Source organism: Pyxicephalus adspersus, chromosome Z (genome assembly GCF_032062135.1).
Source record: "Pyxicephalus adspersus chromosome Z, UCB_Pads_2.0, whole genome shotgun sequence".
Lineage (NCBI taxonomy): Eukaryota > Metazoa > Chordata > Amphibia > Anura > Pyxicephalidae > Pyxicephalus > Pyxicephalus adspersus.
In genome coordinates, this window is record NC_092871.1 from 19,795,041 (window position 1) to 19,818,145 (window position 23,105).

At 37.0% G+C, this 23,105-nt stretch overlaps 1 protein-coding gene across 2 annotated transcripts in view; it reads right to left on the reverse strand.

The window, feature by feature from the left end:
- The window catches only part of LOC140343998 (leucine-rich repeat and fibronectin type III domain-containing protein 1-like protein), a 344,795-nt gene that overhangs the window by 197,455 nt on the left and 124,235 nt on the right, over positions 1 to 23,105 (reverse strand). The window contains exon 3 of one of the 2 annotated variants that reach the window (XM_072430901.1): positions 3,223 to 3,375. The exons of the other annotated variant lie outside the window; for it this stretch is intronic. The gene's annotated coding sequence lies outside the window, so the exon portion shown is untranslated. The remainder of the gene's footprint in view (positions 1 to 3,222; positions 3,376 to 23,105) is intronic. 2 annotated transcript variants of the gene reach the window in all.

Genomic DNA, 23,105 nt, shown 5'->3' on the forward strand with positions numbered 1-23,105 from the left:
TATTATTATTATTATTATTAATATTAAAAAATATAAAAAAACAAATTAACTTAAAAAAAATGACCACCATTCCATTTCTCTTAGCTTAATTTCACAAAATGCAAGGGACATTAAAGAAAAAAAAAATGATTTGCCTTTAAGAACTGGAATATTATTAGAAGGGCAGAATGTCACATGAAAGTAATGGCTGGCTGCGAGGTCAATTCAACATAACAAAATTATCATTGGGTTGTGAGCAGAGGGCAGAGGAATTAGCAGCCTATCCACAACAAGACTGACTGCTTGATGGATTGCAGTAAAGCTAATTATTAGGTAAATAAAGACGGGAACGAATCTGTGAAATACTAGAAATGGCCATTAGCAGCTTTCTGCATTTTGATTTCAGCCTAATTCCAAAGTTTGCTATGAGCGGCTCAGGTCCAGCCAACCGATGCAGTGTGTGGAAGAGATTACATTGTTACCTGAATAGATGAAGGGAAACCAGGAGGCGCATCAAACTCTGATGATTTACAGAAATTTGTTTGGCCAAGTTTTCAGAATATATTATTTAGCCACTGTGGTGTTCCCAATATGAATAATTAAGATGACAGTCATCCGTCACATACTTATGAGTCATGGGTAATATTAGAATAAGTAGTGAAGACATGAAGTGTCTGGAAGCTGCTGTCTGCCTATGCACAAAAGTGATTGAAACTTGGCTTGACTCACCTAACTTATCAAAGTGCTCCAAGAAAGAACTGTCCCTGTGTGTATTACCCCTAAGCAGCCAATTACATTCTCCTCATCATTTTTTAACAAGTATTTCCCATATCCTTGAATTAAGTTGATGGTTGTAGGACAATGTGGATTGTTTTAGTGAGTTTTCAGCTGTGCTGATTTAAAATAAATTTGATCAAACAGCATACATTTAAAGCTGAACTCGACAGCTATAAAAGAAACAAATAATGAAGCTCTGTAGTTATATATATATATATATATATATATATATATANATATATATATATATATATATATATATATATATATATATCATTATAGTATATAGTCTTCTATATAAGACTTCTCGTATAGTCTTCTGATTGCACAATACATAAAAAACGCAAACATCTTATTGAGTCCAGTTTTTTTTGGTGGAGTGCTGAAAATGAGTTAAATGATTTTTTTCAATACTAACAAAAAATATTCAAAATTCTTCCTTGTTTCAGGACCACCCCAGCCCCATTAGGAATGCTATACTACATGAAAGCCTCTTTGTTGGAGCAGTAAAACCAAGTGGTCTCTCACAAAAAATCCTTACTTTTCCCCCCATGAGACTAATCATTTAACCTACTAAGCATGTCACTACCGTTCAATCAATTGGTCCATACAATATAATGATGAATGCACCCAATAAACAAATAATTATTACCAACATTTAATGGCATTAACTCCACATAGCACATGCAATTTATCTTATACAACATGCCACTGTCATTGGATCTTCCTGTGCATACAGGAGAGTAAAGATTTTTAGAGTTTTAACCCATTAAACATGTCATTATAATTAGGTCTCCTTTGATTCTACACTGGGCAAATCATTATAAGGACCATAAAGTGAAGAATGTGTCACCTTTAAGGTACAAAACCTCCTACACCCTCCATGGTAAATATGTAAAAAGCTCATCGGTAAATTATTTAAATTATTTGATGTTATATTTACATGTACAGAATGTACAATCTATTATGGTGTTATTATTAAAAGGCAGCGGTTACTTCTAAAATCCTTCAATGGAAAAGCTAACAAGAAGTTACCTATGTGCAGAGAATTCTCCTTACGATAAGAATTCTTCAGTATCTTTAGTTCAATTAGGCTTCTAATACTTGGCCATGCTATCTTCATAGCTAGCAAATAGTCTTACTTGGCTCACTATGTTTACAATACTTAGGCCCACATGGTTCTAGACTCAGCAAATACAATTGGAACATTGAACAAAAATGAAACTTGCTATCATATTAGGAACCAAGGTATGGATAGCTACATACACCTGTTACAAATCTGGGATAATGATAATAAAACAATAGGCAGGCATTACTTGTAGGGGAAGCTATATTCTTTAATAAAAAAACAAAAAATTACCAGACTACTGCATTTCTTTACAAATAGTGATTTGTTATGTACCATGACCCTACCCAAAACCTCCCTACTGGTGAATGGGGACTCATTATTACACCACATTACAGTGTTCTCCTTAGGAATCTTTTTACGGCTGTGAATAAAAAAAAAAATTATAGATAGTTGGTAAACTCACGCACACAATATATTAGCCAAGTACCAAATATATGAAAGTTTAAATTGGAGTGCACTCATCTTGTACAATGAAATTGTGTCTCTACCACTGGAGTGAATGGGGGATTACGAATATGTCTCAGTGTTTAAGTATGGCATGTCTTACGTATGGCATGGATGTGTGTGTTTGTGCTGGGGGGTGTTGGGCTATTTGTTTAAAGTGGGAATTCAATAAAAATGTGCAGGCCAAATTTTGAACAGAAACTGTGTGATTCTAAGGTGGTTGGATGAGGCACATTGGGAAGGGTTGTATGCATGCACGTAAGTTTCTTAGTTATATTTCATATGAGCCTGGAAACCACCAGGAGAGCTTGAGAAATGTCTGCGAGGATTTACTACTAGAACCCCCAAGCTGTTCAGAAAAAAACATCTCTGGATACGGGCCAACAGGTAGGCTCATGACCTTGTGCCAGTCTTCAATATTTGCATACATCATATATTTCTAAATCTGTTAATCATTTTGATTTGTGGTGTACACTAAAAATATCCTCCGGTTATGTATTCTTTTCCAATCTCAACTGGAATAGTCCAGGTCAGCTTCAAACACACAAACGTTCATGCACACATTAATCTCCGCATTTTTCCATAGATCAAGCTGTCATCTACCTTTACTGATCCCTTTACTCGTCAAAAAAGGAGAAAAAAAAATCAATTTTTTCCCATCTCTTTGTTTCTGGAATTGGCCCTTTAATCTCTTGGCCATGCAACTGGCTTTGCAATGGACAAGAATACAGGTTTTGAATAGCACATAAAGGTCACCAGCATCTATATAATGTCGCCTGTGCTTATGAATGTGTGCTTCTAGTGCTAGCGACACACCTGTGTCTTCCACAAGGGCTAGTTTGCTTTTAAGGCTGTTCACTGAGTGACAAGAGTGAATGTTATTTTCTAATGACCTTTAAGAAGCTCTGGGAAGGTCACCGCTCCCTCACTGGCTCCTGAAGTCTTTTCATTAGTTTTTCATTTGCTTGTGGACCTCGGCCAATAATGGATTCTCCCGATCACACTCGCGATGCAGCTTTCTACATAGCCGAGCCCGGCCTCCCATCCTGAAAAGAGGAAAAGAGCCAGTTTGAATTGTGAGCCTTTTGTAACTCTTCAGGGCAAACATTTCACCAAGACAAAAAATGATTTTCAGATCAAAAGAAAATTTTAAAATAAAATGTGAGGTTATATTGGAATAGCAGATACCTACTCCAGCAGTCCCAATTATGAAGATTGCAAACATATGCACAAATATAAAAAATATAGGACTAAAATGGGATAATTTGCTAACGGAATTTAGGAATATGCAAAAAAAGGAAAAGTAAATTTTCTTTGCACATGATTGGATGGTTGAAGTCAGTAGAGCTTCATCACATTATCAAGTTGAGTGAAATATCTCTTGCAAGATAACTTTGCTTTTCTTTTAAACAGAAAAATGCCTTTAGTAAATCAACTCCACAAAGTGTTTCTCTAGTTAAATTTTGTTTTTGGAGTGTTAAAACACCTGCAGAGTTCCATTAGTCAGATCACCTTCACTTTATCTCTTGGAAATAGTCCAGTTTATAAAATGATGGCAAATCCCTTCTTAGCAAATGTCACTGGAACAGAATTTCCCAATAAAATATTTCTTTCTCCCCCTTCTCTTCCTGTGACAACCATTTATAGGAAAACTATATTTTTTTTTAAATCCCATCTCTAGGGCACCTATGAAGCACTCTGCTAAAAGGGGAATTTAGATGTTTTTTTCTATGCCAGAAATTTTTAGAGATAAAAAGAGATAAGTGAGAATGGAGAAGTCCGGCATTAAAGTCATATTTTTTAACCCTGGGGAGTTTAGTGACTAAACTTGGAAAATGCCAATCTCATACTCACAGCAAAGCAGTTTATATTTTTTTTTCCAGAAATAAACTCATTTGCAGGGAAATGAAACCATAGTGATGTATATGAAATAATTACTAACAACTTAGTAGTATGTACAGTCCTAAAGGCAGCCTTGAATAAGCGTTGTCAGTGATCTGATCGATTTAAACCCCACTTGTGGCAATCAGGCTGTTAAGGAGTTAAATATATAATATTATTCCTATTATACCATATAAAATTTTCCAATTGGGAATTGTTTAGCAATCTTTTCTTTTACTCACCAGAGAAGCAAACAAGCCTTTTACTGCTTAAAGCTGGCCAAGCTGCAGGTAAAAGCCACGATGGTGTGAAAGTACATATGGACCACTTGTGATGTTAATGTATGGCCACTATTATGTAGAATGGATCCTAAATCAAAAAAAATCTGTATCTGGGGAAAAAAAGAAACCTAGTTTTTTTTAGCAATGATAGCATACCTACAGCAAAGGTGGCATATTCTACTTTAGTATTTTACTTAGCTCTGAGCAGACACGGTGTGGACAATGTACAGCATTGCTACTGGTAAATACAGCTCAAAAGCCAGATTTGGCACTGAATCCAGCGGTCTTCATTACAGTTTTGAAACACATCCAAGTCTACAAAAAACATTAACTGTGGGCAAGTGCAGTAATGCACAACAACTACATTTCAGTTTATTGTAGTTAAATCACTAAAAAAATGAGTTCTGAATGGTTACTACAAGTTGGTGATCTCAGCACAGCATCCTTATTCCTTGCAGATCCAGCCATTTTTTTTTTTGATGGATTGGGGAACAGGTGGAACCCTTGTCAGGCTTTTTATGGTAGTTAACACAGACTCTCTAACAATTACCCAGACTGGAAAATGCTTATTTTAGTAAAGTAGAGAAAGTCCAGAACCTCAGCTAGACTTCATTTCAATAGGTTTCCCTGTTGCAGATCTTCTTGGTAAAAAGAGGTGCTATTCTCTGCCCACTCTATTAAAAACTAAAAACACGTTTTGTGATTGTCATATATGTTAAACTCAAAGGTACACAACAAATCCTTAAAGCACCTGTTACAGTAAATCTGAGGATTATGTCGCTGTGTAGACATTGCTCAGTGTTATTTTATCTGTTTTCCTTTTGGTGCACTTTACAAATACATGAAAAACAGAAGAACCACCATGTTTCAATCTGAAAGCTGTGCTCCCCTCGTTCTTCAATATAGCAGTGTACCCAACCAGAAAATATACTTGTCCCTTTTTGTTCTAATGTTCATTTGTATGGTAAAGGGGGAAATTATCATAAAGGTGACACTATGTGCAGACACAGAGCTCTCATACACATATCACACCAATGCTGGATCAGCCACAGGTTCTACTTAGGAATTAGAATATTGGATGTGTGTTATGAGTAACATATTGCTCCCCTGCTATATGTTATAGCACTTACATACAAATTACATGCATACAGTGCTGGACTGCTAGGCAACACAGAGACTACTAAATTACTGTTATTTAAATGATGTATCTCCAACCATTACAGCAAGTGCCATATCAGTAATACTGAAGATTGTGAGAGTAATATCGCCTATTTATTGGTCTTACAAAGCAATAGCCATTTCATGATAAAAAAAGAAGGAAAAAGGAATATGGATAAAATGAAATAGCAGATGCATTCATACTTGCCAAAGGAAGCCCAGTTCTACTCAACTCAGCCAATAAAAGCTATCAATATTACATTTTTCAGACTTGACTGATTCCTAACAAAAAAGAACACTGCTGCTGAACATATACATTACAGCAGAAATACTCTTATAGCATAGAAGATTAGAGCATGAACAATATGATAATCCACATAGAGAAAAATGGCTGGAACACTCTGCTATCAAATACATAAATTAGAGCTGAAACAATATGCTACTCAGTATATAGATCACAGCTGGAATACTGTGCTACTCAGTATATAGATCACAGCTGGAACACTATGTATCGTACATATAGAATAAAGCTGGTAAACTCCGAATACACTAGATATCAAATATTACCAATATTATTGAACATATGAATCAGAGCTGGAATACTATGCTACTCAGTATATAGATCAGAGCTGGAACACTCTGCTACCATACATACAGATTAAAGCTGGTACACTGTGATTAAACCAAATATCAAATATTGCCAATACTAACAAATATATACATCAGAGACAGAACATTTTACTACCAAATGTATAGATCAGTGCTGGAACACTACTTTCCTTTTTATAGATTAGAGCAGGAACACTTTGTTATTCGGTATATAGATCAGAACTGGAATACTATGAAACATACATATAGAATAAAGCTGGTACACCTTGTATATTCCAAATACTACTCAGTATATAGATCAGAGCCGTAACACCATACTACTCAGTATATCGATCAGAGCCGTAACACCATACTACTCAGTATATAGATCAGAGACGTAACACCATACTACTCAGTATAGAGATCAGAGACGTAACACCATACTACACAGTATATAGATCAGAGCTGGAACACCATACTACTCAGTATATAGATCAGAGCTGGAACACCATACTACTCAGTATATAGATCAGAGCCGTAACACCATAATACTCAGTATATAGATCAGAGACGTAACACCATACTATACAGTATATAGATCAGAGACGTAACACCATACTACTCAGTATATAGATTAGAGACGTAACACCATACTACACAGTATATAGATCAGAGACATAAAACCATACTACACAGTATATAGATCGGAGCCGTAACACCATACTACTGAGTATATAGATCAGAGACGTAACACCATACTACTCAGTATAGAGATCAGAGACGTAACACCATACTACTCAGTATATAGATCAGAGCAGTGCTGGTTTACTCTCCTAGCACACATATAGATCAGCACAGGGACACTGCTATCCAACACACAGATCAGATCTGCGAGAGGTTCAGCACCATGGACAGCACATAAACTGATTTATTCCCTGTGTCCACCCTGTCCAGGGTGCTGAAGTAATTTATGACAAGATAGCCTGCTGAGATAGTATTGATCTGTCCTGCTTCCAGCATTTATGTGATGGAAGACTCCAGCTGTATCCTGCACCCATTTCCCCATTCTCATGCTATGTATTCATGTCTGTGCATTGCAGTAAGAAGGCAAACGAAGAACAGAAAGTACGCCTGTGATGGACAGCTTTAAATCATAGAAATGGGAATATACTGATTGATTAATACAAGATAATATGGTTTTTCAGATGAACTTATATTCTGATGGGAGGTTTAAACAGAAGCAGGCATGTTTGCCTATAATGGCCTGAAACATACTATAAAATACTTTTTTTCTTTACATTTTCTTTTTCTAACATTCTTTTCATATTTTGTACTTTATAAACCAGCTGTGACTTTTTTGTGATGTCACACAAAATCTTTGTTGTTTGGCCACACCACTGAATTATTGTATTATGAAAACCAGCAGAGCACCAGAAGATTAAAGGATTATTGGTAGAAGATAAAAAGTAACGGCTTTGCATATAAAGTTGAGCTGTGAAAGCAGTCCTACACCTTCGTTAAAAAAATATCTATATGTTTCCTAGTTAAATACAGGAGGGACAATTCTAATGTGATTTCTCTTCCATTGTAACAGAACAGCAGTTAAGAATAAAATACATTGACGGCTAAGCTTTCATATCATTTAGGGGTTTTCCTTAAAGGTTCTGCACATTGTATTATTGAAAAACCGGCACAATAGCCTGGTATATTATTTCCAAGGAAACTCCTGGTTAAGCTGGGTAGCTAGTTCTAAAGGGTGGACGCTGCATGGGGTTGAAAGACTTTGGGGGTGTCAAGGGGTGAGGAAAAATTGTCAGATTGTAGGAGATCCAATCTAGATAGATATAATAAAACCAGTATGTATTTAGATTTTGATTAGTTGCAATTGAAGTAACTTGAAATAAATAAAGTTATAAACAGTACCATATTATAAGTTAAAAAATACTATATTATATTACCAAGTTATATTTCAATTTTAAAATTTTTATTTTATAATTGGTGAAACCTAATTTTATTTACACTTTCAGATTCTAGGGATTGATGTAGTTACTTTAAGACAACTAGCCGAGTCTCTGCACATCCTCGGATACTGTAACATCAGTACTGACACATGATGTAAAGGAACGAAAGCTCCTATTAGATCACATAGGAAGAGTTTGTTTGGGCTGATTAAAATCTTCTCTGTGATGATAAGGAGGAATGATCACACACTCCGTATTTATTCCATACACCTTGTTTTATAGTTTGTATATTGACAACTGCGTAAGAATACATATAGACAGTCAAGGGTTAGAACCCCTGTTATGTTTTGCTTTTACCTGTGCTCCATTAGGCAGATTCCCTAACACAATGACAATGGGACAAGTAGAAGACAGTGGGCCTGATTTATTAAAGCTCACCAAGACTGGATAAGGTAGACTATCATGGGAGAGTGATCAAGCAAAGCTAGAATGGATTTTCATTTGCTAATCCTATAAGTTGGCAAATAGTTGCAATACAAGACCAAATCCATTTCAGGTTTGCTGGATCACCCAGGTTCTCCTATGATAGTCTATCTTTTCCAGCCTTGGAGAGCTTTCATAAATTAGAAAGCAGTACAAAACAAAGGGATTTATTCCTTCTCTACTTTGTCCAAGACAAACAAAAAAGTTTTGCATGGGCCATAAAGTTATTCTATGAACATTTTATAACTGTCATTCTTTTGTGCTTGCTATAGATATGAACAATGTCATTCTACTTCAAATAACCAGAAGAGCCTCAGATCATTTTTCTGCTTTGTAACACAGGGAGCAACTCCAGTTTATTGTAATGGATGGCACAAAACTCTATTCTCAATCAATTTTGTGGTCCTTAACATCAGCCAGCAGAGTAAGAGAGATGAATGGCACAACTACTAATTGATCAATAACGCAGGCAGTATTAATAGTGTTTGTTACTTGCCAGGATAATAACAGTGTACAAAGTGCAAACAAAGCACCAGAGCAGAGCATCTGTCATTATCCTCTAATTGTCACTGCCGAGTCCTGGAACCTTGTGACTTTCTCCCCAGATCAGACAGGTCATGACAAGCAGTCAAAGGACAGATGCTCTCATATATCTACATGATATGAAGAAGACAGCTTCATTACTCACACAGCTCTCCAATACCAAAATTATATTTTATTATAAAGAAGAGAAAGGATTTAACCTAATGTCCTCCATGTAACAAGTCCTTGAACTGATGAATATGGAATGGCATTGCACACATTCAGTATATTGCTAAACCATTTTTATGTGTCATGGGTGAGAATTTATCTAAAGGTTTATGGCTGGAAATGGAGAGAAGTCTATAGTAATATAAAGCTATGAATCACAGCAACCAATCATAAATTTGTTTGGCGATTCCACCAATATCCACCAAGATCTGATCAACCTTGTATCACCATCATAATTTTTGTTATATTTCAGTATCACCTGTGATCCCGCAGCTCATAAATCATAATGTGGTTTTGATGAGTGTTTGTACCATCTACATAGATTATGACACAGACTATGACAGCTATATCATTTTACATCTCCTGAAACTTTCAAGACAGTCAGAAAAAAATAAGATATAACCTATGCTATCTCACATGAAAGCTGTACAGACATGCTTATCTCTGCCATAGGAGCAGACATAGAACAGCACAGAACAGTCTTCTCAGAATAAAAAAGTGTATTTACATGTCTAGCTCCATTATGAATCCCAATATTCAGTATTCCATATTTCACTTTGAAAGAAGAAGCCATACAAATAACTTTTGTTTATCCCACTGGCTAGTTCTGACTATAAACTATGCAATATTTTAGCAGAGAAGAAAACATTAAATAATAAATTGATCAGGCAAGGCGTTTTTTAAAATTGTTTTTTGATTAACAGTTGCATTGTCATCAAAAAATATTTTTTGCAACAATCAACATTGAAATTAGGTTGACATTAAAAATGACTAATACTGACTTCATATTCAATGGTGAATGGTACGATGAATGCTTGTATGTGATTGAAAGGACTGATTTAAGGTGATCATAATTACAATGTTAATATTGATTATAAATTGCCTGGCATAAGTGTACATCTAGAATTGCTAGAATGGAGCACCGATACAACCTTATATCGTACAGCCATTTATTCCAAACTGCATAGAGTGGTTGTAGGCTTGTCGGCCATAATCAGTGCAGTGGAATGGAAACAATGACTTCTATGCAGCAAAGCTTGGGGGGTACAAGAAAATAACCTTCTTGAATTTAATTTATTTTCTCAAGCTCACAAAAAAGGAAAAAAGAAAATAAGAGCAAAAATGTTGCCACCAACAACCAGAGGTGTTATCTGTCATTTTTAGAAGCCATTTAGTAAGGATTCCCAATAGCTACTATGGACAATGATAAACCCTCTCTTCTTTAATAAAAAAAAATAAATATACACAGATACACTGAAAAAAAGACGTCCCCAAGCCTGTAGGAGCAGTGTTATGATCTGGGGTTGTTTTAGTTGGTCAGGTCTAGGTTCAGCAACATTATATGGCCAAAAATTAGGTCAATTTACCACCTGAATATACTGAATTCCCAAATTTTTACATTATTATTGCCTACCTGATGGCACAGTCATAGCCAAACCTAAGATTAATTGGGCGTAAATTGTAAAAGAGTGGTTCAGGGAGCATGGGACATCATTATCATACATGGATTGTCCACCAAAGAGTCCAGACTCTAAACCCATTGAAAATCTTTGGGATGTGCTGGAGAAGACATCACACAGTGGCCTAACTCTCCTAATATCAAGAAAGATCCTGGCAAAAAAAAAAAAAATGAATGCACCACTAAAGGGAAATACATGTTGTTCCATAAAATAAGCATGAAAAAGATACTATGGCAAATGAATGCCAAATCGAAAGTGTGTAACTTTTTTTGACTAGACAGTGTATATAGATGCACAACATTTACATATTTAGAAAATGCAAAAGTTGTACTTAAAAATTTTGAAGTGATAGATATTGGAAACTATAATATACCAAGGTCAACAATCAATAAACCTCAGGCCTAATGTACATTCTTAAGTTAAGGCATGGTAATGTACTACACATATAACAGAATTGCACACAGTATGGAGGAGCATAAACACAGTCAATGACTTGTTTGTATGCATTTGGTAGATGTTATTTTCCCAGAAAGGAACAAACACCGCTAATACTGCCAGAATTATTGATCAATTAGTAATCGTGCCATTCATCTCTCTTACTCTCTGCTGAGAGATATTAAGGAAGTCACTGGTTTCTGCCACTCAATTAGTTAGGCCAGCTGGGTTTTAATGCACCTTCGGGGACACAATAACTTGGCAGATCCCATTATATGCCGGTTTCATTATTAACCCATCCCATGGACCCAGGGGGCAGATCCTCGGTGTGGCAGGAACATTTTACATGGTGCAGTCAAAGTCAATGAGTGAAAATGAGATGCTGCGTTTAAAGAGAGCATCTGTTTAAAGGGGACATCCAAATAAAATCAAATTTCCCTGTAGGACTGGAGACTTTTTTGCAGCCTTATCTCAAATAACAGAGGAACAATTTATTTAAACTATATATAAAAATGGAATAAAAATAATTGTTTATAGCAGAATCATTATTTTTATAATAAGTGCAGATTTAAAGATATTAAAAATGCCTTTAACATTCTAACTATAAGATTTTAGTAACTGGGGTTACATTTACATTTTAAGGAAGAGGTTTCCCAGAACTGGTTACTCCCACAAAGGAGCAGTAATTATATTTTCTACAGTCATTGTATGAAATGTGATAGCTTCATTATTTTAATTTAAGCGTTTGTTGCAATGGCATTCTAATAAGTGCACTTCATGTATTCCTTTTAACAAATAATACAGTTAATAATCTGTGTGTGGGATGCAGTGACTCATTTTTAACTCATATTTCCTCTTAGGTAAGGGCTAAGCATTTGAGCCATGCTTTGAACAGCTCATCCTAAATTCTTTGTGTACAGTCAGCCTTAAAAAAGCATAGGTGTAATCAGGGTAAGAAAGGACTGATCACACTTCCTATGAATCAACAGGGCCTACGACAGTGACATCAAATCACATTATTAGTATTTCGTTCTTCATTTGGAAAACACTTCTGCTTTATGTGCACCACAGCTTAGACTTAGGCTACATTCACACCTCTTTTAAGTGGAGTTAAAAAAAAATCCTGATGAATTCGTCTTTGGAGGGGCTTCCAGCAAAACAGACTTTCCACAGGGATGCATAATAGCAGTGCAAAATGTGCTTCTAAAGCCTTATTCATACGGGCTCCGGCTTGTATAAGATCAGGAACTACAGCACACTCTTGTAAAGCTTTTGGCAAGGTCTGAGTATCTTTTTTGAAGCCTTTAAAGAAAGCTTTACTTTCAATAAGGGGATCATAGACCTAGATCTTTAAAGCAAAAATAAACCCCTTTAAAGTGGAAGTCTGGTTTAACACATAATAAAAACTTTGACATCTAGATCAGAGGTCCCCAACTGCCGTCTGACAAGTGGGCTGCCACCTGGCCGATGCACCCACCAGTGGGGTCAGGAGAAGAACTCCCCTTGGGGGGCGCACCGGCCAGAGCAGCTCACCATGTCTCCTGGAGATATCACAGGCTCAGGGCGGTGGGTGGGTTGTCTCTGGACAAAACCCGCCACATGTCCCATCGCAGGCTCAGACCTGCGATGGGAGAGTGGGCGGTTTCTGGCATCATGAGGTCATTCTAGGGGAAGTTTCTTCCCCTTTAAGTTGGACATAGCTCCCCGCGCATGCGCGATTAAGAGTCCGTGCATTTAGTGGACCGCGACCTGCAAAAGAATGGGGTCCACTGATCTAGATGATTCTCAGTTGGCACTAAAAGGCCTAAAGCGTGGCGATAAAATCTTTCTCACACTATTACACCTCCAGCCTTAACCATTAATACAAGACAGAATGGATCAATGCTTTACATTGTTAACCCCAAATTCTGACCCTATGATTCAAGGTCATAATAAAAATTAAAAACTTATTAGATCAGATAAAGTTCTTTCAATACTTTCAGATTTTGGTGAGCTGTGCTAATTGTGGCTTCAGGTGCCTGGTTTAAGCTGAAAGGATTGGCCCACCTTCTTCAGGGTTCGAAGTTTTGTCTATTTAGAGACGCTCTTCCATATACCTCAGTTGTAACAAGTAAATGGATTACTGTTGTCTTCCTATGCGCTTTAATCAGTCTAGCCATTCTCCTCTGACATCAACATGGAATTTTTGCTCAGAGAATTGCCACTCACTGGAAATTATGCCATTTCTGAACCATTCTCACCAAACTGTAGAGATGGTCATGCAGATCAGTGGTTTCTGAAATACTCAGACCAGTCCACTTGGCATCAACAACCATGGTAAATTTCAAATCTCTTAGGTCACCTTTCTTCAATATTCCAATACTTAGCTTGAACTTCAGTAGGTCATCTTGACGATGTCCATATGCCTAAATGTATTGAGATGCTGCTATGTGATTGTGCTATGTGCTATGTGCAACCTACCCTTGTCCCAAAAAATAGTTATCTGTATGAAAAAAAACAATTCTCCCTATTTCCCAGTATATTACTGTTGTACTGTTGTAAGCATTTATAGAGTAGTAGACTCTATAAATGCTTACGTCATATCATGTTTAGAAGAAAAAACTTAGAGGTCCGATCAGGTGTTACCCAGCTTCCCACCAAAGTTTCCTACATTGTGTACATAGCTTATTTTTTCTCCCTGCATCAAACACAAATTATTCTCAGCAGTTAGAATTCAAGTAAAAGTCAAGTAAAAGTAACTAAGTTTAAGTAGTTCAGGTACTTATTTTTAAACACAATTCTGTTCTTAACAGAAATAATGGTGTGGCAAATCTATAAAGGGCGGAATTCTGAACATAATTCTGTGTTAATTCCTTACTCTAATGAAGTCTGGTAGCATCTTTCATGATAACCTAGGTAACACAGGGTTTTTTACCCTTTGCTTCAGGACACTGCTAATAAAAAAGTAAAAAAAAAAATGACTGATGTATACCTCTGACTTCAATACAGTAATACATTAAGAGGATTCACTTAGGCTTTAATGGGCTACTAGCAGTCTTTCAAAAAGCTTCACAGATGTGCTATGGACTACTACCAGCTTCTTTAAATTGATACACTCCCATTAAGATCTGTGTCTAACCTACCCGAAATGGAGATGAAGGGTGCTTTAATGGCTTCAACGAAGCTTTATGAAACTTTCTAAATGCCTTTGTAAAAACTCAGAGGGTTTTTTTTGTGTCATTAGAGAATGCAGTCTAGTCTTTTGCAATAAAAAAGACCATCACATTTTAAGTTACAAAGCCCCTATTTGTAATGAGCAAATATGTTGGACCTTTTGTCCATATACTAGTTCAAGCAGTTCACAGAGATGTGAAAATCTATAAAAAAAATTTGTAAAATATGAACGGCTCTGCAGCATTTTAGGAACAAAAACAATAACCCATGACAAATGCAATAGGAAATATCTGTAAAAAAGATTATCCCCCTTGTTGAAAAATCACTCTCTGCAGAAAATCATTTTCAAGAAATTGTATCAGCACAAACGATCGTTTAGCACACAGGGCAGTCAGAGTCTAAAAGATATCTGCAGCTGTTTAAAGTGCAAACAATTGGAAATAAATACCCTAAAATTGTACAGCTCAGATAAAACAATGATAAAATGAGCTCCTGTTTGTTAAGTAATGACCATTATGATAAAGGATATTGATTGAACCGTCTTTGAATGTTTAGAGAATACCTCTTATCAGATCTTCCCAGTAAATCATTTTATTTGCAGCTGGTCTCCCTCACATGCATATCAAATCATATCGTGCTATAACTGGTTTACTTTAAACTTCTGATATTTGGCCTCCTTTTCTAGCCCTCAAGTTGAATTTTTTTAAAGTTAAATAAAATACTCCAAATTCTTACCATGAATCTGCATTCAGGTAACAAGTTGGTCCTAATTCCTCTTTCCTTACCACTAAAGAATCGGAAGACTGGTCTATTTATATAACAATGTCACAGGTGGCAGCAAGGCAAGTCAACTGCAGGTTCAGCCTGCAGCAATAAATCACTGTACCCAATCACAAAAGAGTTGCCACGTGATGGGAAGATCGGGTCAGTAAAGTGGTTCTGTTAATTCTGAATGGGATCAATGGGGTGGGAGCTGTATTTGTTCAGATATGGGCTTTAAAATGAAGTTGTGCATTTAATTTCCACCCCCCTGCCCATATTTATACACCCCTTCTGTTCGCTCCTTTGCCAATGTAATGGAAACTTACAAAAGGGTCTATGTTTCCCTCTGCTACTAACGTAACAGTACTTTACCTGATAGATGCATCATGTAAGAAGACGACAAAGTCACATATTTCTTCAAATACAGAGGACTTGTCCAGGGTGAGCTGAGCTGCTGAGTGAACAATTTTTGACATTATTACTTAAGAATGAATGACTCCAAGGTACATACAGCTAGAGAGACAGGTGAGGGCTTGTCTTAAAGCCCATTTACTGCATGTTAACAAAATATAAATATTTATAGGACATAACCTTGCCACAGGCTTTTTTAAAAATCACAGAGAAATGACAATGAGATCTGGTTTATGATCACAGCTGCAATTTTTAGCAAAAGATCTCCTCTATAATACTTGCTGAATAGGAGAAGTAACAAAATCAATTATCTGAACCGGCCCTAATGATCCAAATCCAATAAAAGGGACAAAAGCAGAAGAGCAGCGCTAGATAAAGAAAGAATGGGTTGTCCGATCCGCCTGACATGTACCTACATCCTGTTCAGCTGGAAAATGGTCATTTAAATATCTGAGCAATGCAGAAAGTTGTAATATTGTATACTCTTCACCTTTTTTCTGCCAAGTACTAATTGAACAAAATGGATGATGATGGCACTGTGACAGCTGGCCTCTCCTTCCAAACCTTATCATTATGAAAGCAGAACTTCCCACTATGCAGCTCTCCATTGTAGTCTCATTCTGTGACCTTGCAGCCTAATAAAGGTAATTAGCACGATGCTTCGCTGTTAACTACTTGCACAAAACGGCAAACTGGGTTGTTAGAAACGAATAAAGGATTAATAGTATTATATCTGCCAGGGATAGAGAACTACAGCCAGGACCAAGCTCGCAAAGTACACGTACAGAACTCCAGATCAGGTTTCTTTGTAAAAATAGGGGCAGTCCATTCCAAAATGATATTTCTACCCTGTTTCCCCGATTATAAGGCACTCTCTTATATTTTTTGAAATGCCAAAATATGCCCTAGGTCCTATTTTCAGGGGGATGTCCTATTTTTCCATGAAGAAGACTACAGTACACATTTATTGTTGAAAATCACTCATGTGCCATTGATTGTCCCCTTCTGATCACTCTGTGCCATTCTTTTTCCCTTTCTGATCACTCATGTGCCATTGATTGTCCCCTTTCTGATCACTCATGTACCATTGTTTGTCCCCTTCTGATCATTCACGTGCCATTGATTGTCCCGTTCTGACTCACTTTTTTTTGGCTTCTACGGCCGGGTAACAGACTCCGTTAGGGCAGGGATCAGCAGCTTGCTTGTCCTTTGAAGTTACTTTCAGTTTCACTCTGCACTGCAGCCAGCATTGAGGAGTCACACAGAGGCACACAGTATCAGGTATCGGAGGATGTCTTATTTGCGGGGGTGCTTTATTTTAATTGTTTGAGCAAAAATCGGGGGTGGCTTATTTGATGGGGATGCCTTATCATCGGGGAAACACGGTATTTATGGTGGGATCCTGGGGAGTTAAGTTGGTTGAAATAGTTTCTCATCGGGGTCAAGATATATTTTTGCACTTAAATACCCAAATTTACACAACTGTTAAGATAATATTGAGTAAAGAGGAATCTGTATGGTTGTAATGAGTGAATGCAGTGACTGTATAGGTTCTGGTGTGCACCTCAACTTCCAGACACTAAGTGAAAAGCATTAGCTGGCAATGCATGGGCAAGTCACCTCAGCCATGCCACAGTCCAACAGTTAACCATTGTTTGACGTAGTAGCATTGGGATAGCTTGGTCTGACTAGACTAAATAATTATTACATTTCATATAAAAGTACAGGTTAAAAAGGAAACCAAAAAAAATGTTCTGCTGACATGGCACCAATGTAGACAAAATATTAAAGCTACAATTGCTTACCTCCTAAGAATAACCTGTCGTTAATAAGGTCTTTGTCACTAACCTGGAACCAAAATGCAGAATAGGAGCTATTGATCTGCATAGTCATAGTATTCCTGTGCCATAAAAAATATTGAAGCCATTGGAGTTAATTAGCAGAAATCAAAAAGCTTATATTTGCCATCTTAAAGCGGACCTATCACCACAAGTTAGTTTATATAAAAAGGTGGATAACCCAGTGCTTCTGGGTATACCTACAACACGTATCCCAAGAGGCTTCAGGCTGAGATTGGGCATGGGCAGAAGGGGCTTTTCCCTGCAAAGAAATACAAAGTGACAATCTTAGGTATGTGCAGTTAGATCGGCAATCTTTTTTTTACATTTACTGGAGGATTTACAGGAGGATAACTCACCCAATCTACGCCTATGCGGTGCAAGATCCAGTGATGTAGGCAGAAGAAAGAAGAGGTCGGAAAAAGATGGCGGCCAAAGGAATCCTAAATATGAATTGCAGCTGGCCCGCCCCTGCATTGGAATAGCGGCGCTACTACAATTCCTGTCATCACTTGCCTATGCGTGGCCCCGCATTGGACGGTTTTATAGTCACAAATAATGCCGGAATTTTAGTAGCGGCGCTATTTCAATAAAGAGAGGGTTTCAGCAGCAGCCTACTGATAAGATTTAGCTCCGCATTGGCCGTGTCTGGCATTTCCAGCACTCCCCCCTCAGCTGTACTTTTCCTTGCTACTCCAAGGCATGGACTTGAATGGTTGGATTTTCATAGAAGAATATTGTTATTATTATTGTTAGCCTGTGCAAAAGAGATTACCATTGAAATTTAACTCAACTTCAAATAGAGAAAGAGGCATAAGAGTTTTTCTTAAATAAAATTAAGAATTTTTATTATAAAAAAAATAGTTATAAAAAAAAATGTTATGCCTCTTTCTCTATTATAAGCTTGTTCCAGATTGAATGTGAAGCAAAACCTCTTTGTTTCCATATAAAAAGGGTTTATATCTAACGAGAAGGAATCATTTCCTCAATTTTTTCAATAAATTTCAAGGTTGGCCCGTGACTTTGTCTAAGTTTTTAATTTCGGCCCTCTGTGTATTTGGGTTTGACACCCCAGGTCTAAGGTGTTGCTGCCTCTGACTACTTGTCTCACAAAATCTCAAGTTGGATTTGGTGGCATACTATTGTGTTGCTCACTGTTCTCCTTGCCTAAATCTAATCTATGGATGAAAAGCTCCCTGCTTTGGCTTTATGCATTCTGTGGATCTGTGGTTCCTATACCTCTCCTGCTGCTTCTTAATCACATCCACCTGAAGGTTCTGAAACAAGTTGCACACACCTAATAGTAGTTTGAATGAGCATGTTTGATAATGTTTTTATAGCTTCCTTAAGTTCAGTTTTTAAAATCAGGCAGAATTCAGCACTCTTACTGCAAGGGTAAAAACAAACTAATTTTTATTCTGCATCCTGCAGTTTATTAGGACTAAATTCTATGCCACAAATACTTTGTTTTGTAGTTTGGTGATGAAAAGAACTAAGTGAGACTGCACACTGCTGTAGAGCACCCTGGAAAGCTTTTAAATACAAATAACAACCTACCGACCGACGGCCGACTGCAGACCACCCCTTCTGTCTGTATAATAATTAGTTTGGCTGCTCATTGTACAAATAAGCCAGGAAGAGATAGGTAGACTGAAGCATAGGACACTGTGCAGAAGACAGACACATTTGCTCTGCCCTGCCTTCTGCTGTGTTACTTTTAAATTTTATGGGGACATAACTGCAATTTCCTATAAAAATGTGTGTTAGTATCCTGACTGCTGCTGTCTGTGATCTGTGCTGTAATGACATACTCCAGACCGTGGTGTATAAAGACTCAAAAATAACTGGTTGCTATGTGGTACCCAACTATTTTAATTAAGTTCTTTTTTTAAGGTAGCCTCAGACAAAAGTTAGCTCTGATAATATTTTGTGCACAATGTTTAATTAAAGTTTCCCTTTGTGTTGGTAGACATGTACTATATGTCTGTAAGACTTCTATTTATAGCAATGCAATTAAGAAGTATTTTGTTAATGCTCGAAAAGCAGAATACTTGTGAGGAGTACACTGTAAACTCACACTCTATTAAAATTAAAATTTAGCTAAGCCCATTTTTTACTGGGTCCTCATCTCCCTCTTTCGCAGGTTATGGGTGCTATGCTAAAGTACAACTACTGCCAGGCTATTAGTAAATACTTTTTTTTACTAAGAAGTAATTAAACAAAGAAAAAAGCTGTCACTGATCTCTGTAGCTGCAATTATATTGAGCAATTCACCTTCAACGTTTACAGTAATGCTTCTCAGTTTTAGATTCACTTTATCCTCATAGATCAGTGCCCCTCTGCCAGGCTTCTGCCAGGCTTCATCTCTAATAAGAGAGACACACAGAGGAGGTATACATCCAAAGGAGAGAGAAATACAACTTGGATTACTTTAGAACTTCTGTATTTAATTTGGATGAATTAGTCCACAGTAGCTTTACCTATATGTCAGTGGAACTTTATTTTTTTTGTAGTTACTGCTTCTGAAGAGAATGTAAATATTTCAATGTCCATAGCCTGGACACAGATCTATGTCAAAGATTGGTGCTGTATGATGGATCAGGGGCAATGTCTAGGTACATGGATGTGCCTGCTACCCAGTGTATACAAGTTATACTTTTTGCCACACATGTTGTTTTTCATGGTGAACGAAATTGTAATGCTGAGGGTTACTGTATTTAATATATCATCGTCTTTTGCTCTGTGTTAGCAAATTACCCAATATTTCAAAAATGGATGCTTAAAATCCCTTTGCAATGACAGTAAAAGTCATAGATTACATCTAAACACATCACAAATAGCTTTCACAGGAATAATTTAAACCAACTAAAACCTGAGGGAACACAGGTATAATAGACAAATCCCAAAGTTAGGGCATCTAATGACTTTACAATTCCCACAAGAAAAACAATTCAGTGAGGATCCCAAACAGAAAATGTTCACACACACGCAAAGATATTGGAAGTGAAAAGTGTAAGAAGTGCTAATAGCACCTAGATGACATTGTCAATCCTAATATTAATAAACTACAAACAGGAAATTATTATGATAAAACCTTATTGCCTGGATGTCCTTGATGGCCTTCATTCTGTCTAAATTACTGACACATAAGCAAATCGGTTCTGACTTCTTCCACCTGTTGTAAACATGTTCCAGGAAGCGCTGTAGTCATTGAATGAGCACTAGATCAAGGCAACTTGCATTTTTTAGTAGTCTGTGTTTCTGTAATGTAATGTTTAAGGAGGTACTGTACTGTTAAGTAAAATGTGAAATGTTATTGCTGCCTTGTTTTTGAAATTATATATTTTAATATGTTTGATTTTTTTTAATAGAAAAAGTATAACATACAACAAAACATCAAAACCAATGGTAATGGTATTAACCATTTTTTAAACATTAATCTTACTGGTAATAAACATAGGAATAGAATAGGGATGAGTGAGCGAGATTTTTAAATTCGATCTCGCTGTGAATCGGGTCGTTCTTGCTTACTGAACATGTAAGCGAGCCGTCGAGATCAAATTTTTTGGGACCTGCAAGAGCAGTCAGAAAAGCAGAGCTGAAAGCTCCGCTCCCCTGATTCCTCATGCAGCCTTGTAGTTTGTGTTCTTGGATAGAGATTCTTTATCCAAGAACACAGGAGTACTGTCACTGTGCTCATCATGAATGAGGACATCTTCAAGGAAATTTGAGGAAATTTTTGGGAGAATGTCAGAGGCATTCTTGCTCATCCCTAGAATAGAAACAATACAAAACATAAACCAAAATCTATCCCACACCAAGAGAACAAATACAGTAGGTGCCACCCATAAGTCAAAATCTAGAATTAGGAAATCCAATGATGGGTATAGTGAATACAGGTAGTCCCTGGATTACATACGAGATAGGAACTGCAAGTTTGTTCTTAAGTTGAATTTGTATGTCGGAACAGGTACATTATTTTAATAAATGCAATTAGAAGGACAGATGTTTGTCTCAGCATAATATTAGGCAACGTGGTGTCTGTTAGTGTAAAAAATCCTTACTGTGAGTTATTCACAAAGCAAAAAAACAAAAAAAAACATTTTATGGACCCAAGACATTCATTAACTTCTGGAGCAAGCTGTGCTTTAATATGCAAAAACAAACAACTGCAGAGTTTGTCTTGGTCATTAAAGACTTACAAGAGGTTGCAGAGCAGCTTAGCCCTTAAGATCACCCACAAACTCAGTTGTGTTTACCAAAAGCCTTCTTCTGCAAGTCATGTGAACTGCCCCCTCTCTGCCCCATCAAGCCTCCGTCCTGCACACGAGCAAGCAGGGAAGCCCTGTTCTTATCTAGGAGTTCTCCGTACGTTGGATGTCCTTAACTCAGGGACTACCTGTATGCTACAAAACTTGACATAGACTGACCCACACATTTATCCATATAGTTATGAGACAAATATAGAAAGTAGACTGCCAGGAGAGTCATGAGGGAAAAGCTTGAAACTGGGGAGAAATTCGAAAATTGTCCGAGTAAACCGTACGCACAATTTCTTTGTCTGGTTGTCATCATCTGCTACTAGTTGTTCCATATGTTGTATGTGTTCCAGTTCCATTTGCCAGAAAGTATATATTTTGAGTCTCTCATGGCCTTTTCCACAACTTGGTGAATCTCTGACTTCAATCAAGCATGAACCTTTTCACATGGCAGGACACCAACTATTCACTAGTCAGCAATTCAATGTACTGAAAGAACTGTGATTGCACTTTCCTGATGTCAAGAATTCTTATATCTCTATGCTGGAGGGAACCCTTTAAAGGTCAGTATTCACTTTAGAACAGCTTCTTTCCCAATATAAGTATACAAATATATAAAAGCAGGTAAGGCAAGCCAAATTAAGGTCTACTGAACGTTAACAGCACCTGTAATTAATTTTGGATGGTTTCAGAAGACTTTATACTGATGTCAGAAGCATGCTGCATTTACTGAGGCCATCAACACCTCTAAGTGTAAGCACATAAGTACCTAACACCTACACTCACAATGTCCCAGATTTCCTCTGGCAGCCCTTATTTTTCACAAAAGGGTCCTATTGGACCGTAGTGTAGACTATAGCTGAATAAATACAATCAAAACCATCAATGTATGTTATGTGAATGCTAAACAGAAGGACTGCTGTAGTAATTTCCTCCAACTATGCAAGGGCTAAATCAATAAAGTAAAATCTTTATCACCATATACAGTAGAAAATGGTTTGATTTCAAGGATCAGAATCCAGGCTAGCTAGTGCTAAAAGCTTATAATGCTTGCTTGTCATGGATCATGGAAGAGCAGCTGTACACAATTTAAAGAGAACCAGTCAGGATTGGATCACCAATCTGTTGGTGAACAGAAGAACATGCCCTGCAAAAGAACACAATTTAAACTTTCTGGTCATGCCAGTTATTCAGTGGCCGATGGGTATCTGAAACACCCAGACAAGTGTCAGGCGCTAAAGGTTCTTCCTGCTGTAGGATAGATGAGCAATAGGACAGACAAGTAAAACTGCATTCTATTTTGTGCTTTATTTATTTTCTGACAACACTGCTTTAAAATGTAATCTTTGGTAATCC